The 15,274-nt window shown below is 41.3% G+C and overlaps 1 protein-coding gene and 1 pseudogene across 5 annotated transcripts in view; one reads left to right on the forward strand and one right to left on the reverse strand.

The window, feature by feature from the left end:
• Positions 1–15,274, reverse strand: part of ATAD2B (ATPase family AAA domain containing 2B) — a 164,116-nt gene that overhangs the window by 52,595 nt on the left and 96,247 nt on the right. The gene's annotated exons all lie outside the window — the stretch shown is intronic.
• On the forward strand, positions 1,055–15,265 carry LOC136308370 (large ribosomal subunit protein mL65 pseudogene; annotated as a pseudogene).

Here is a 15,274-nt window from a genome sequence, read left to right on the forward strand (position 1 = left end):
CTTGAGCAAGGGGTCACTCGCTCTGCTGTAGCCCCCCAGTCAAGGCACATATGAGAAAGCAGTCAATGAACAACTAAGGTGCTGCAACGAACAACTGATGCTTCTCATCTCTCTCCCTTCCTATCTGTTCCTGTCTCTGTTGAAAAAAATGATACAAACATAACATTTTTAAAAAATGTTCTCATTTAACAATTGTATACTGCTTATGCTGAATGCTCTGGCCCTAGGTATAAAACAATATCACTGTTATCACAGAGTTCATTATTAAATGGTATTTAGCAGGAAAAGGAGATAGATACACAAATTGCTATAATACAGTGTGCTTTACTAAGAGGCATTATTTCTGTGTAGGATGCTTTGAGAGATCTCAGCTAGAGAATCATAGAAGGCTTTCCTAGTCAAGTCTTACTGAAGCACAAACCCAACACTGGAGTCAAAAAAGATGAATTCCAAGAAATAAAAACAGATGGGCAAAGGACCAGAGGCTAAAAAGGTCTTGACCCTTTTGGCTAATGGATATGGCTCACACAGCCAGCTTCTTTTAAGGTCTTGATGTATCCTGTGCTCCTGGAATACTGTGTGTGGCGGCGCCGCAAAGCGCAGCGTTGCTCACATACAGTACTACTTCCGGTGATGCCGAACGCATGCATCACGGCTCCGGAAGCGCGTCATATCACTTGTTACAGCTAGCAGTGACAAACATGGAACCGGACATTGACCATCTTATTAGCCAAAAGCAGGCCCATAGTTACCATTGAAATACTGGTCAGTTTGTTGATTTAAATTTACTTGTTCTTTATTTTAAATATTGTATTTGTTCTCATTTTGTTTTTTTACTTTAAAATAAGATATGTGCAGTGTGCATAGGGATTTGTTCATAGTTTTTTTTAGTCCAGCCCTCCAATGGTCTGAGGGACAGTGAACTGGCCCGCTGTGTAAAAAGTTTGGGGACCCCTGTCTTAAGGCAATGTAGGGGTAAAGGTACTGGGAGGTTAGCAAAGGGAAGCAGAATGGAAAATCAGGCTATGAAAGGCTAAGAAGGGTCTTATAAACCATGTTAAAAGTTTGGAATGGACTCTTCAACCAAGGAACGCTGAAGAAGCCACAGAGACTGGTAGGAAAAGCGGAAACGGGGAAACACGGAGAGGGCTCCCCAGCTTCCCGGAGCGAACGGCAGCAGGGAGAGACTCGTGTGGCGGAAAGTGAGTTTAGCAGAGGGGGAAGGGTCCTGAGCCCCAGGAACAAAGCCCAAGCCTACAGCCCCAGAGCCCAGAAGAGGCATAAGGACAGTATTTAGCTGAAAACAAGTCGGGATACCGTTTTTGAGAAAGAGTCTGATTTCTCAGACCCAGGATCCTTCTTAAAGGGACCGTGCAGAACATCTCTCTCATAACCACCCACCCGGGGCTCCTGGGGATGGGGGGAGAGAGGAGAGGACCAGAGGAACAGGAAGAGAGTGTAATTTAGGAGGCACAGGGAGAATCATTTTGGGAGATAGCCACCCTAACCCCTGGGACAAGTCACTCCCCAAAGCTGAAGTGAATATTTTCCCTGGAAACAGCAATACCAGCAAAGGGAAGCAGGAGAGCAGCCAAACAAGCTCCCTGGCGGCACTCAGAGCAGAGTCGCATAGAAGGAGGGAGCTTTTGGGCCTACAGTAGTGAGTCTTAGGGTCCGAGCTGCAACGCCCCCACCCACGTGGCTGAGAGCGCTGGAGGACAGGCGGCAGCGGGAGACAAAAGCGTGGTTCTGCTGGCAGGGGTGGAAACCAGCTGGCCACCACTCGGCTCAGGTGTGAGCTCAATCTTGCCCGGCTGGGGAGAAGGGGGCGTGCAAAAGCGGTCAAGCTCAGCTGCCGGCAGCCTGTAATCCAGCCGGGGGAGGGGGGGGGGCGGGAACCCCGGAAAGGGTGGAGACCAGCCCCTGAGCAAGGGCAGAGGAGCACAGCCTTGCCCTGCCCGCCCGTGCAACCCAGGCTTGCGGTCTGACTTGGTAGCCAGCTCCTCCCACGGGGGTGGAGCCAAAAGCCCAGAAGAGGCGGAGTTCCGCTACTGAGCTGAGCTTGGGAACGCAGTCCTGCCCAGTGGTAGAGCCAAGGCTAGCAGCCATTCCTTGAGTGGGCTTCTCCTGCAAGGGTAGGGCGAAAGCCTGGAAACAGGTGGAGACCTGCAGCTGAGCAAAGGTGCTCGCCAGTGCCCTCAGGACCGAGTATAACGTCACACTCAGGGGCAGGGCAAAGGCCAAGGCCACCAACGCTTGTGCACCCAAGGCACATGATTACAGCCACTCCCGTGAAGAGAAAATGCGGAGGCAGAGAAATACAACACAAATAAACCAAGAGAAATCCCCAGAAAAGGACCTAAGTGAATCAGATATAACCAAATTACCAGATGCAGAGTTTAAAATAACGATTGTTAGGATGCTCAAAGATATCAGAACAACCATAGATGGCCATTACGAAAACCTAAATAAAGAGATAACAAATATAAAAAAGGACATTGAAATAATAAAAGAGAATCAGTCAGAAATGACAAATACAATATCTGAAATAAAGAATACAATGGAAGGAATTAAAAGCAGGATGGATGAAGCAGAGAATCGAATCAGTGAGTTAGAGGACACAATAAATAAAGGCACGGAAGCAGAGCAGAAAAAAGAGACTCAAAAAGTCTGAGGAAACTCTAAGAGAGCTCTGTGACAACATGAAGAGAAATAACATCCGACTCACAGGGGTTCCTGAAGAAGAAGAGAAAGAACGAGGGATAGAGTCTTTGTTCAAACATATTATAGCGGAAAACTTCCCCCAATTAAGGCAGGAAAACATTACACATGTCCAGGAAGCACAGAGAACTCCATTAAGGAGAAACCCAAAGAAACCAACACCAAGACACATCATAACTAAAATACCAAAGCTAAATGATAATGAGAAAATATTAAAAGCTGCTAGAGAAAAAAAGACTATCACCTACAAAGGAGCCCCCATAAGGATGACTTCTGCCTTCTCAACAGAAACATTTGAGGCCAGAAGGGAATGGCAAGAAATATTCAAAGTAATGCAGAACAAGAACCTACAACCAAGACTACTTTATCCAGCAAGGCTATCATTTAAAATTGAAGGAGAAATAAAAAGCTTTACAGACAAAAAAAAAAACTCAAGGAATTCACTGCAACCAAACCAAGGCTGCAAGAAATGCTAAGGAACCTGTTGTAAACAGATCAAAGGGAAAAAAGAATATAGCAAAAGAGGAATACAGTTTCAAAGAAAAAAATGGCAATAAACAATTACATATCAGTAATAACCTTAAATGTTAATGGATTAAATGATCCGATCAAGAGCCATAGGGTAGCTGTGTGGATAAGAAAACAGGACCCATACATATGCTGTCTACAAGAGACACACCTTAAATCAAAAGATGCACATAAACTGAAGATAAAAGGATGGAAAAAATATTTCACGCAAATGGAAACGAAAAAAACGCTGGGGTAGCAATACTTATATCAGACAAAATGGACTTTAAAACAAAGAACATAGTTAGAGATAAAGAAGGTCACTACATAATGATAAAGGGAGCAATCCAACAGGAAGATATAACCATTATAAATATCTACGCACCTAATATAGGAGCACCTAAATATATAAAGCAGACTTTGATGGACTTAAAGGGCGAGATCAACAGCAATACTATAATAGTAGGGGATTTCAATACCCTATTAACATCATTAGATAGATCCTCAAGAAAGAAAATCAACAAAGAAACAGCAGATTTAAAGGACATATTAGATCAACTCGATTTAATAGATATCTTCAGAACCTTTTACCCTAAAACAGCAGAATATACATTCTTTTCAAGCGCTCATGGTACATTCTCTACAATAGACCACATGTTAGTGCACAAAAGCGGGCTCAACAAATTTAAGAAGATTGAAATCATATCAAGCACTTTCTCTGATCACAATGGCATTAAACTAGAAATCAACCACAATAGAAAAATGGGACACAGCAAAAGCAGTCCTGAGAGGGAAGTTTATAGCATTACAGGCATACCTCAAGAAGCTAGAAAAAGCTCAAATAAACAACTTAACCCTGCATCTAAAAGAACTAGAAAAAGAACAGCAAGTAAAGCCCAGAGCTAGTAGAAGGAAGGAAATAATAAAGATCAGAGCAGAAATAAATGACACAGAGGCTAAAGAAACAATACAGAGGATCAATGAAACCGGGAGCTGGTTCTTTGAAAAGGTAAACAAGATCGATGAACCTTTAACAAGACTCACCAAGAAAAAAAGAGAGAGGACTCAAATAAATAAAATTAGAAACGAGAGTGGAGAAATAACAACTGACACAACAGAAATACAAAATATTGTAAGAAAATACTATGAAGAACTGTACGCCAAAAAACTAGACAACCTAGATGAAATGGACAAATTCCTTGAATCATATAATCTTCCAAAAATCAATCTGGAAGAATCAGAAAACCTAAACAGACCAATTACAACAAATGAGATTCAAACAGCTATCAAAAAACTCCCAAAAAAGAAAAGTCCTGGGCCTGATGTCTTCACAACTGAATTCTACCAAATATTCAAAGAACTAACTCCTATCCTTCTCAAGCTATTTCAAAAAATCCAAGAGGAAGGAAGACTTCCAAACTCCTTTTATGAGGCAAGTATAATTCTGATTCCAAAACCAGGCAAATACAACACAAAAAAAGAAAATTATAGGCCAATATCCCTGATGAACTTAGATGCAAAAATCCTCAACAAAATATTAGCAAACCGGATCCAGCAATATATGAAGAAAATCATACACCATGATCAAGTGGGATTTATTCTTGGGAGGCAAGGCTGGTACAATATTCGCAAATCAATTAATGTGATTCATCACATAAACAAAAGGAAGGAGAAAAACCACATGATAATTTCAACAGATGCAGAAAAAGCATTTGATAAAGTCCAGCACCCATTCATGATCAAAACTCTCAGCAAAGTGGGAATACAGGGAACATACCTCAACATGATAAAGGCCATCTATGACAAACCCACAGCCAACATCATACTCAATGGGCAAAAATTAAAAGCAATCCCCTTAAGATCAGGAACAAGGCAGGGGTGCCCCCTTTCACCACTCTTATTCAACATAGTTCTGGAAGTCCTAGCCACAGCAATCAGACAAGAAAAAGAAATAAAAGGCATCCGAATTGGAAAAGAAGAAGTAAAACTATCATTATTTGCAGATGATATGATATTGTATATAGTAAACCCTACAGTCTCAGTCAAAAAACTACTAGACCTGATTAATGAATTTGGCAAGGTGGCAGGATATAAAATCAATACTCAGAAACCAGAGGCATTTTTATACACTAATAATGAACTGTCAGAAAGAGAAATCAAGGAATCAATCCCCTTTACCATTGCAACCAAAAAAATAAAGTACCTAGGAATAAATCTAACCAAGAAGATTAAAGACTTGTACTCGTAAAATTATAAAACATTGATAAAAGAAATGAGGGAAGATACGAATAAGTGGAGGCATATACCGTGCTCATGGATAGGAAGAATAAACATCATTAAAATGTCTATATTAGCTGACCTGTGGTGGCGCAGTGGATAAAGCGTCGACCTGGAAATGCTGAGGTTGCCGGTTCGAAACCCTGGGCTTGCTTGGTCAAGGCACATATAGGAGTTGATGCTTCCAGCTCCTCCCCCCTTCTTTCTCTCTGTCTCTTTCCTCTCTCTCTCTCTCTCTCTCCCTCTCCCTCTCTCTCTCTCTCTCTCTGTCTCTCTCCTCTCTAAAATGAATAAATAAATAAAAAAAAAATTTCTTTTAAAAAGTTAAAAAAAAAATGTCTATATTACCCAAAGCAATTTATAAATTCAATGCAATACCGATTAAAATACTGATGACTTACTTCAAAGATATAGAACACATATTCCAAAAATTTATATGGAACCAAAAGAGAACACGAATAGCCTCAGCAATCTTGAAAAGGAAGAATAAAGCGGGAGGTATCACACTTCCAGATATCAAGTTATATTATAAGGCCATTGTACTCAAAACAGCATGGTACTGGCATAAGAACAGGCACATAGATCAATGGAACAGAACAGAGAACCCAGAAATAAACCCACAGTTCTATGGACAACTGATATATGACAAAGGAGGTAAGGAAATACAATGGAGTAAAGACAGCCTCTTCAACAAATGGTGTTGGGAAAATTGGACAGCTACCTGCAAAAAAATGAAACTAGACCACCAACTTACACCACTCACAAAAATAAACTCAAAATGGATAAAAGACTTAAATGTAAGCCGTGAAACCATAACATTCTTAGAAGAAAACATAGGCAGTAAGCTCTCTGACATCTGTCGCAGCAATATATTTGCTGATTTGTCTCCACAGGCAAGTGAAATAAAAGACAGGATAAACAAATGGGACTTTATCAAACTAAAAAGCTTCTGCACAGCTAAAGACAATAAGAACAGAATAAAAAGACAAACTACACAATGGGAGAATATATTTGACATTGTGTCTGATAAGGGGTTAATAACCAAAATTTATAAAGAACTTGTAAAACTTAATACCAGGAAGACAAACAATCCAATCCAAAAATGGGCAAAAGAAATGAATAGACACTTCTCCAAAGAGGACACACAGATGGCCAACAGGCATATGAAAAAATGTTCAACATCACTAATGATTAGAGAAATGCAAATTAAAACCACAATGAGATATCACCTCACACCAGTCAGAATGGCGCTCATCAACAAAACAACACAGAATAAGTGCTGGCGAGGATGTGGAGCAAAGGGAACCCTCCTGCACTGCTGGTGGGAATGCAGATTGGTGCAGCCACTGTGGAAAACAATATGGAGATTCCTCAAGAAATTAAAAATCGAACTGCCTTTTGACCCAGCTATACCACTGTTAGGAATATACCCCAAGAACACCATAGAACTGTTTGAAAAGAAGAAATGCACCCCCATGTTTATGGTAGCATTGTTCACAATAGCAAAGATCTGGAAACAGCCCAAGTGTCCATCAGAGGACGAGTGGATTAAAAAGCTTTGGGATATATATATACACACACACACACACACACACACACACACACACTATGGAATACTACTCAGCCATAAGAAATGATGACATAGGATCTTTTACAACAACATGGATGGGCCTTGATAACATTATACTGAGCGAAAGAAGTAAATCAGAAAAAACTAAGAACTATAGGATTCCATACATAGGTGGCACATAAAGATGAGACTCAGAGACATAGACAACAGTGTTGGGGGTACAGGGTGGGGGGAGGAGAGGGAGGGGGTTGGGGGAGGGGAGGGGCACAAAGAGCATGGTTTTTCAGCATTTGCCATATTCCCCCTTTAATCTATAGAGAGACAGCAAATAATTACTTATGGTGTTTCCACTATAAAGACTACTGTCTTAGGGACAAACGCTGATGAACTATTTCAGCAGTTCCTCCTTCTTCAAAGACTTGTATGTCAACATAGAGCTCCATGTTTCATAAGACATACTCAAGCTCACTCCATGCTCCCTGGAGCTTTAACACAAGGGAATGCCCTTTTTGTTGTTGTTGTTGTTGTATTTTTTCTTTTATTTATTTTTTGTATTTTTCTGAGGATGGAAATGGGGAGGCAGTCAGACAGACTCCCGCATGCGCCTGACCGGGATCCACCTGGCATGCCTACCAGGGGGGAATGTTCTGCCCATCTGGGGTGTTGCTCTGTTACAACCAGAGCCATTCTAGCGACTGGGGTGGAGGCCATGGGGCCATCCTTAGTGCCCGGCGTGGCTTTGCTCTAGTGGAGCCTTGGCTGCGGGAGGGGAAGTGAGAGACGGAGAGGAGGGATAGGGGGAGGGGTGGAGAAGTAGATGGGCACTTCTCCTGTGTGATCTGGCCAGGAATCGAACCCGGGAATCCTGCACACCAGGCCAATGACTCCTACGGGTCTATCATATCATGCTTTTTACTTTTAAAAAAAAAATTTACATTTCTTTTGAATGCTGATGAACAGGAGACACCAAATCTTTTTCGCCTGCAAACTACTACCTTCTTTATTAGATCCAGCTAATAACACTGTTTTGTCTTTTTCCAAATAGCTCCAGATATATGGAAAAGATTTATATAGGCGGATAGGGATCCTCAAACCCCTCAACGAGATCTTCTGAGCATGGCTTTTAAGATACCTAGAGGCAGAAAAAGCCCAATAGAGATCAGGGGAACTACCAGCTTTTAGGATACACCCTTAAAGGCTCCAACGCCCCAAAGGGGTCTCATAGGATGCCATCTGGGTCCTGCTTCAATAGTGGAAAGGAAGGTCATTGAGCTAAAGCCTGCCAGGCTTACATGCCTCTGCTGTGAGGAAACAGGGACACTGGAAGGTAGGCTTCCCCCTCGCTCCTCTAAGGGAGGGTTCAGTCTCTTCCAGCCCTGCTCCAGCCACCTATGACCTAACCTTGCCTAGAAAGCTGGGGTTTGCCACTGAAGGCTGAAGGTGCCCAGGGCCATCGGCCCCATCTATGACATTGTGGACAAACCTAGGGTATTTCTTCCAAGAAGCAGGTAAACTGATCTCATTTGCACAAGGGCCACTTAACTATGTCTTGCCTGAATAGTCAGGTTTTTTATTCTTCCCTCATAGATCTCTGTTGTGGGTGTTGATAGTCCTATTTTCTGCTGATTTGCTTAATATATAGTGTTTCCTTTATCCCTCCTACCTCAATGTCCCACTCATATTTCAGGCTGGGACCTACTCCTACTTTAGAGCTCTCTTTCCCCCTTTTGCCAACTTGTATTATGAATTTAGCTTTGCCACCCAGCTTAGTGTATCCCAAGGTTCTCTTTACCATGCCACAGTTGCAGAGCTCCAGGGAAAAGCAACCTGGTCTCAACTCTCCAGGCAGAAGAGAACAGAAGCTCCATATCCAGGCATGCTGCAAATGGCTTTTCCAGTCTACCTGAATCATTACCAGCTAGAAGCAGCAGTCATTGGGACTTGGACATGAGCTGCAAAGTATAGAATGGTGACAACAATTCCAGTGCCATGCGGACTTTTCCTGTGGGGACTTTTCCTGGACTCCTGCTCCCTGTGACAGCTCCTAACAGACTGAACTGTGGTTGGGTTGCATTTTTCAGGGATTTGGCATGGTGATGGGGCCAATTTGGACTTGGTGAACATGTTAAGGACACTACTTTTTTATGGATTCTTGCTGCATTGGCCAAAAGTTTGCTTAAAGGCTTGTAATCACGGAAAAAAAAATAGAAGACTGGATAAAGAAGATGGGGCACATATGCACCATGGTATACTATTTAGCTAGAAGAAATGATGGTATCAGATCACTTACAGCAGAATGGTGGAACCTTGATAACATTATGCGGAGTGAAATAAGCGAATCAGAAAAAAACAAGAACTGCAGGAGTCCATACATTAGTGGGACATAAAAGTGAGACTAAGAGACATGGACAGGCAGTGGTAGAGCGTCGGCCTAGCGTGCGGAGGACCCGGGTTCGATTCCCGGCCAGGGCACAAGGAGAAGCGCCCATTTGCTTCTCCACCCCTCCGCCGCACCTTCCTCTCTGTCTCTCTCTTCCCTTCCCGCAGCCAAGGCTCCATTGGAGCAAAGATGGCCCGGGCGCTGGGGATGGCTCTGGGGCCTCTGCCTCAGGCGCTGGAGTGGCTCTGGTCGCAACATGGCGATGCCCAGGATGGGCAGAGCATCGCCCCATGGTGGGCGTGCCGGGTGGATCCCGGTCGGGTGCATGCGGGAGTCTGCCTGTCTGTCTCTCCCTGTTTCCAGCTTCAGAAAAATACAAAAAGAAAAAAAAGAGAGAGACATGGACAGGAGTGTGGTGGTTACGGGGGGTGGGGGTAGGGAAGGGGGAAGAGGGGGAAGGGGAGGGGGAGGGGTACAAAGAAAACTGGATAGAGGGTGACGGAGGACGATCTCTCTTTGGGTGATGGGTATGCAACAGAACTAAATGACAAGATAACCTGGAAATATTTTCTTTGAATATATGTACCCTGATTTATTGATGTCACCCCATTAAAATAAAAATTTATTTATAAAAAAAATAATAATAAAGCAAAAAAAAAGTTTGGAATGTTCACTGAAGAAAAGAGAATGCCCTAAGATGCTTTTTTTTTAATTATTTTTTTTATTTATTCATTTTAGAGGAGACAGAGAGAGATAGAGAAGGGGGGGAGAGCCTTGTCCCGGCAAGCCCAGGGTTTTAAACCGGTGACCTCAGCATTCCAGGTCCACGCTTGATCCACTGCGCCACCACAGGTCAGGCACCCTAAGATGCTTAAGCAGGAAAAGTGACATAATCTCACGTTTTCATAAAATAACACTAGCTGAAAATGTCAGTATAAGAAAGCATTTTGAAAGAAGGCAAAACAGAAGGAAATATGACCAGTTAGTGATCTGCTTTAATAACTTAAGCATGAGATGTTGGTGACAATCTAGATAAGAACAGTGTCACAGAGGTGAGAAGAAACAACCTGAGAGGAAACTTTAGTCAGGACTTGGTCATTGACTAGATACAGAAGGAAAGAAAGAGGAGGAAAAGTTGATGATGATGTCCAATTCTAGTTGGGATGACTAAATGAATAATAGCTCATAGGAAGAGAAGGGGGGACACAGTCCAGTATATACTAAAAGACCCAAGGGTTTAAGGCTCAAGCATGATCTAAGCCTGAGGAAAATTTCATAGTTATTAACAGATGAAAAATTATGAAAAATGGGACCCTGGCCAGCTTAATCAGTGGATAGAGCATTGGCCTGGCATATGGACATCCTAGGTTTGATTCCCATTCAGGGCACACAGAAGAAACCATCTGTTTCTCTCCCCTCTCTCTTCTCCTTCCTCTCCCCTTTCTCTCCTTCTTCCCCTCCCACAGCCAGTGACTGGCTCAAGTGATTCAAGCATCAGCGTGGGCACTGAGAATAGCTCATTGGTCCAAGCTCAGCCTTAGGTGCTATAAACAGCTCAACTGATTAGAGCATCAGCCCCAGACAGGGGCTGCAGGGTGGATCCCCATCTAGGCGCATGCAGGAGTCTGTCTCACTATCTCTCCTCCTCTCACTTTAAAAAAAAAAGGCTTTAATCTGTTAGATTGATAAACTAAAAATTCATTTTATTACTCATTATTAGTATATGAGAAAATTGGCATTTTCTTGACTAGTGAGAGCGCAAAAAAAATACAATTTTCTAAAATTAAATTTGGCAAATACGTCAAACATATACCAAAATGCATATCCAAGGATATTTGCAACTCACCTCACTCCCCAAAACTCCCTTACCTCTTAGCATTCTCTCTGTTTTTTTCTTCTGTGTTTTATATTCTAACATTTTATCTATTATTTTATTGTCTGTCTCCATCTAAAATGTAACCTGAATGAGAGAACAGGGATTATAGCCCACTTTGCTTACTAACATATTCTAGATAGCTAGGACAACATCTGGCACATAATGGGCACTTTGACAAAATAACTGAATAACTGAATAAATGAATGAATGAATATATGAAACAAATGATTCAAATAAACAAGATGTTATTTTCATCTATCTGGTTGGCAAAGATTTAAAAAGATAAACCATGCTCAGAATTGACAAGGATGTAGAAAAAAAAAATCACTCTTATATAATAGTGATGAAAATGAAATTGGTACAAGCTTTCTGGAAGGCAATTTACCAACCTGTACCAAGTTTTGAATATATATAACCTCTAACACAGCAAAGTTTTTAAAATTTACCCAAAGCTCTGAATCAAATAATGGTACACAGCTGTATACTTAGAAATATGTCTATCACAGTACTGTTTATAAAAAAGGAAAATTGGAAACTTCCATTTTTACCAGTATTGTTATATAAATTAAGGAACATTCAAAAATAAAGTACTATGAAGCTATTTTAAAAGAATATTAAATACAGTGACATGAAGTAACATTCCCAACGGGGGGAAGAGCAAGATATATTAAAAACCTTGTAAGGAGGATATAATTTATAAAAATACAATATGTGGGTCTGTCTCTACATTCAGAGAGAGAATATGGAAGTATGGAGTCATCAAAACGTTAACAAATATTACCTTCAGATGCTTTGGTTTTAATTTTTACTTTCTTCTTTATTACTTTAATTTTCTACAGAGTATATAATCTTTCTCATTAGAAAAAACATAGCTATTTTCATTTGGAAAACATCAGAGAGCTATATTTCTAGCCCCCTTCTGGTAATATGTAATAAGAAAACTTATTTTCCACCATAAGGGTTCTCTACCAGATTGATAGACCTTAAGTGTCTTTATTATATTTCATCTTAAATCTAAATAAAATATTTCAACATTATTTTAGAAAACTATTCCCAGAAACAGAAACCCACCAGCAATGCCTAAGCTAGTGTTACCGAAGACCAGAAATAAAGTCATGCTTTTGTGTGTCCAGCACCTTTTTGCTATTGATCCGGCATGCTAACATGTTATTCAAACAAGAAGCCAAAGCAAACCAATTAAAAAAAAAATGTTTAGCCCTTATTAAAGACCTATATTTGAAAATGTGAAAAACCTTAATTGTCCAACCTACCCAGAAAAGCAATACATTTTCCTATCAATTATACATAGAAAATTCAGAAATCAATTTGGAAATTGCAGAGTGTAAGAGAAAAAAATACTATATGACCCCAGGAAACAAACAGTACATGCCCTGGTACTGCCACCTGCTAGCAGCATAATCATGGGCAATTTATATAATTCAGTGTTTCAGTTTCATCATTTATAAAATAATGATAACTACAAATTAGCTATATGATCACTGAGAAACCTACATGAATGATCATATATAAAGCTCCAAGTTTTATATAGTACACTGTTCGCAAAAATTAGGAGATATTTTATCGCTTCATATTCATTGTGAAATATCCCCTAATTTTTGTGAGCAGTGTATTTACCACATGTCTAGTTTGTATTAATCAGATGCTAACTCCCATCCCTTCAGACTCAAAAACCAGCAAATGTCATCATTTCTCCTGTGAAGCCCTCCTGGACTTCCAATGAAAGCTTCTTAGTTCTGCTTTGATAGCACTTCAGTCAAATCACAATGTCTGTCACCCCCAAGAAGAACTTCTCCAGAATAAGAACTAGACTAGACTGTACCTTAATCATGCTTATGTTTTCAGCACCTACTACAGTGCCTGTCACAGAAGAAACACATAAAAATTGGCAAAATGGCTGCATAAATAAATAAAAGTTATCAAAACATCTACAAAAAAAGTTTATTCTAGGATATAGCTGTCACACTATTAAATCAAAGTCAAAGCAGAACTAGAAAAGCTTATGTCAAGGAAGCTAAAATTAAACGAATTTCAGAAAGGCTAAACCAAACAAAATGAGGCATACCAGCAATAGCCATTAAATCAATGGCAGAGAAAATTCTTAATAAAAGTCAAACTCAAAACTGCATGTGAAGTTTTCTCATATCATCTCTGTATCACTTTACTGACAACAGAGCTATCTTATAAAACTGGAACATCTATCTTTCGACAGTTTCTTAGCTCTGCATCATGTTTTTCAAATCCAAATAACTAAAATTGTCAAATCATACATGCACACACGTACACACACACACACCCCCCACGCAGGATAGCCAAGTGGGAAAACAATGACTATTTGGCTTTCCTTAGCCATTAATGAAACAGATCTGTAAAATTACTGAAATAGTCTAGGTAAACTTCCCTAGGGCATAAAAGAAAGGACCTGAAGTAAAAAAAGTTTCTAATAGAAGAGCTTTCTGCTAAAGAAAAAAAGAGTGAATGAAAGCAATTTAGTCTCATTTCTAAAAATGAAAAATAAGCAAGAGTTATCAATGCAAATAATCAAATTAACACTTTACCAAAATCTACATGGAAAAAAACTTCAAGTGGAAGACTTAAAATTTGTTCAAAATAACCACGGACAAAGATGGCGGCGGCCATATGAAGGCGGCTGAAACCCGCGGTCCAGGGCGGTCACTGCACACCACGGCCAAGGCCGCCATCAGGACTCCAGGCATCACCAGCGCAGATGTCGCAACGGCCCCTGTGGAACACTACCCCCCTAATGTGGCCTCCCCGTCTGCCAAAAGCAAGGCTGAACACTGGCAGCGCGTGGAACGGTGGCTGCAGACGGTACATGCCGTCCAATCCGTGGACGAGAAGATAAGAATCTTCACCAAGATGCAGTTCACAAAGTACGTGGTTTGCCAGGAGACCGTGGCCCTGAACGCCGACAGCTGGTACCAGGGCTTCCCCAAAACCACGCGTGATCCTGTCTGGCCTGTCGCCACCGCCCACTGTGCCAGCGACAGCGCCGGCGCCCACGCCCGCGCCGCACCCGCCCACAACCGCCTCCTACAACAACCGCCTCCTACAGGAACACTTCTATCTGCCGTGCAAGGAGCATGCGCCCATCTATCCCAAGCAGGAGGCCGCCGCCTCGCTCATCCCGGACCAGCTGGTGGGCGCCCTCTTGGGTCAGCACAGCACTAACAACACACTTCTGGCCACCGTCCCCCCCCCCCCCCCCCCATTGTAAATGCCCCGTTCACTTTTACTGATGGTGAAGTGAAGAAATTATACCTCGCAGTCACTGGAAATGTCGAGTTGATGCTTTGAGTTACCAAATAAATGGTAAACCACACAACCAGATATGAATACCTAAACAACTCCGAGTTTGTGCCACTGGATTATTCTGTACCTATAGAAATCCCCATTATAAACTGTAAGCCAGACAAACTTCCATCATTCAAAAGACAGTATGAAAATACCATATTTATTGACTCAAAGACAACAGATCCATACTGTTATGTTCATCCAGTTTCACCTATTACCTTACAAATTAAAAAGGAAAAGGCTATTGAAACAAAACTGCTGATCAGATAGAAGTTGTTTTTAGAGATAATGCTACTGCAAGCATTTTTGCTTCGACTGGAGCGCACAAGCTACGAATCAAGGATTCTTTAGTGAAGCAGATGTTACTTGGCCTCTGGTTTCTCAGAGCGTGATCGCAGATGGAGAACTTTTCCTTTTTCTGCTACCAGTCAAATACTTTGGCGCTGATTGCACAAGCTTAGCAAAATAACATTCGTAAAAATGTATGTTGGGGTACACAAAATAAGCCCCTTTATGAAACCATCCAGGATATGATTTAAAAGGTTTTAACAATGATGTTCTGTTTCAGAGAGTTCACTTTCTACTGCATAGACCAAAATAAGAAAAATCA

This window comes from Saccopteryx bilineata, chromosome 6 (assembly GCF_036850765.1).
Source record: "Saccopteryx bilineata isolate mSacBil1 chromosome 6, mSacBil1_pri_phased_curated, whole genome shotgun sequence".
NCBI lineage: Eukaryota > Metazoa > Chordata > Mammalia > Chiroptera > Emballonuridae > Saccopteryx > Saccopteryx bilineata.